The sequence below is a fragment of the Cydia splendana genome, chromosome 12, assembly GCF_910591565.1.
Source record: "Cydia splendana chromosome 12, ilCydSple1.2, whole genome shotgun sequence".
Lineage (NCBI taxonomy): Eukaryota > Metazoa > Arthropoda > Insecta > Lepidoptera > Tortricidae > Cydia > Cydia splendana.
In genome coordinates this window covers 11,548,689-11,551,959 of record NC_085971.1, presented here as the reverse complement: position 1 = coordinate 11,551,959, position 3,271 = coordinate 11,548,689, and positions in this window count along the sequence as shown.

The following is a 3,271-nucleotide window of genomic DNA, read 5'->3' as shown; positions in this document are numbered from 1 at the left end:
GTGCGAAGGTGCGGGTATATTAGTAGCGGGTATCACGGGTATGAGTACAAGTATAGTTTGGTATGGGCAGTATTGTTTAGGTATGAGTACGAGTATAGTGTGGGATGGGTATGAGTAGACCCACTTGAAACCTAAAAACAGTCTGTTCAAAATCGATTGATCGATTGTGGAGAATCGATTTCGCTATATTTTAATGGGGGTGATTATTTAATTTTTCTCATACCCAGTCGAGTCTACAAGTTTTTAATGCAACAATATCAATAACTAGCATTTGCCACCTTGTTTGCCAACTAGCAACAACCTTAAATGGCCATTGGTAAACTTTATCTCGTTGCAGTAAGGTATGCAAATGGTCAGTTAACAGTGTTTACGATGGTAGCTAGCAATTGTTTTACGTCATTAAAACGACAATGCATCTTGTTTAAAATAACCAATCGAAGAGAATTGTTAAGAAAACTAAACCTCGATTTTTTAAATAATGGTTGGATTAAAGAATAAATACGCAAGATGCGTTCAAAATAAAAACACGCTCAAGCTCAAAGCAAACAGTCTCAAGTAGCACTGTTGACCGTGTATAAACTTATAAAGCTACGGAACCCTCTCCACCGCGCATTTGTTGATACTAAGCAGTAGTTTGAATAGCGCTGCTCATTGCGTTCATTTTGCAGCTTTTAGCAAGAAAAGATAGTATATGTGTACTAAAATCGCTATAATTTAAGTATAAGTGTTGTTTTAGTATTTATTATTCAGACGTTATGTCTATAAAAGCCATAACTAACCCATATATGCAGCTACTGAATAACAAATAATATGTGGATTTCATTACAGCTTCCAGTAATAGCGTCCACCTTTATTCAAAAACTAGCATTAAAACAGAAACTGCAACCGCTTTTATACAGTTGAAAGTCTTCACCGACGCTTCTTTTCAGCATTTAGTAGCCACTATCACATTTTTCTTAATATTGTCTGCTTAATATCTCACGACACAAAATATATTGCTGCTAATGCTGCTATTATGCAGCTTTTAGTAACCACAAATGCTTTAAGCTGAATAATGTCTGACTAACTGTGTAAGAAATAAGTATTATTCAGCTTTAATATGCAAAACCGATACTATGCAAAATTTATTCAGCATTTATTGGTATATAGGCCCCACTAGGCCCACATATTTTCTTATTCCGAATTTATTAATTTCCACCGCTTATACACAAAATTTATACAATCTTAATTTGAATAAGATGATAATTTTACTCTATTATCCTGCGTGTGTGTTACTTGGGTTGCGTCCTTACTTTAGGTAAACAACAATGTTTACTTTCACAGTTTGCATTGACTTGATGATAGAGTACAGTAGTAAGTATATAAATCTATTAACAGTCTGTCTACGTGAATCCCCAGTCTATATTGTTATTGCAAATCTTTTAAACACACTACACGCGTTAAGAATACATACTTTTCATTTTCTCATTACACACTACTTTAAAACTTTCACAGGATTACCGAATAGGAAATGCTAAGCACTACATTTTGTTTAGGTATAAATAATTCCATGACTAGAAAAATCCAAACCGATACAGCAATATGCTCGAACGTTTATTGTAGTTAGGCGATACGTCAGGCATAACGTCAAGAATGTGTGCTACACTGCTAATATTGCTATGGGAACCGATAATTTTACCACAAGGCAACGGTTATGGCTGGCGCTCACTAGCGGCAACGAATTTTTAGATACGAACAATAATGAAACTTAAAGTCATGAAGTTACAGATGTAATTACAATCTCCACCTTGAGCATTTTCATTATCAATGAAATTGCTATTTTCAAGTTCATTATATTAGTTTATAGTAGTTTCGTAATTGTTCGTGTCTAAAATATCCCCAATTTTTAAGTGGGCATCGGCCATGATCGTTGAAATACCTTGCTATCATACGTTGCTAACATATAATATATAATACGATAAGGTAAAAGCACCAATGATCGACGCTGCACCAATGTTCGACATGGCACTTATGTCAAAGTAATAATATAGTTTAAGTTTGAACAACGATTTTTTTTCTTTATTCAAAATTAATTCCTGTCACTTTGACCTAAAGTACTTATGTCGAACACTGGCTAAAAGTGTCGATCATTGGTGGTTTTCCCTTAATATGCCTGAAATAACACCTGATTAAACTTCAAGAGCACTTCTTTACCATTCTATTTGCAAAGCATATATTTATATACGATACACATCAACCATCTGGCTTGTCTTCTAAAAGGAAAAACTAACCAGAAGGCTGATGTGTTTCGTTACATGCAACGTTACTATACTTATAGTACTAGTTGCCGCCGAACAATTATGCTTAAGATTAAATGCATCGTTTGTTTTAGAAAAACGTGCCATTCATAAATATAATTCTTGGTGTTTTAGTCTAGGATACGACTGGTCTGTGCAGAGTATCGCGACTTAACTAATAATCTAAGGCCGAATACACACGAACATTTGGAAACGTTACCTTGGAAAGTAGGGTATCTAACACACACAAGGTATCAAGCATTTCTGTCGTATGGATACGAACTTAGGTGTTCACATCACACAGGCACACGCACACTCAAACTCACAACTTCGGACGGTATAGCGACAAATTAAAAATATTGTACGCTCATTTCTTTATAAATAAAATAGCCAAAACATGCAAATACTGAAATGTACGTTACAAAACATGTAACTCGCAGAAAAAACAATGTGCAATTTATATTACGTTGGCGTAATACTGTCAAATAAATAAATGCAAGAAGCATAATACTGCCCTGCTAAGCCAAAGAGCGCTATCTCAAAAGAAAATTCATTGCTAACTTATACTTTAGTTTCTATTACTGAGAGTTCCATTTTCAAAATCATTTGTTTTTGAGATAGCGCTATTCGGCTTAGGAGGGCAGAATAGGTAACGTAACTATTCACAACAAAGTGTAAATTATGAAACTACTTTTTTATAAAGTAAAGCAATCTTGTCAATGTAAGTTTCTGCTCGTTTAGAAACAGATAATTTATTAAATTAAAAGTAGATGTAAAGAAAAACCAACGAGTTTCGCGATAGTTGAAATTTATACTTTGCCTCGTTGATATTACTTTAAATGTATTGAACTTCCCAAAATCTTGACTAGATTTTCAATACGAAAATGATTATAAAAGTCTTTAGTTTATTTTATGTAATATCCGCACAAACTTTTTTCCGGTTCCGTTGAGTTGAGTGGATAAAATGGTTTTCTGAAGAAATGTAAAGTTTTAAA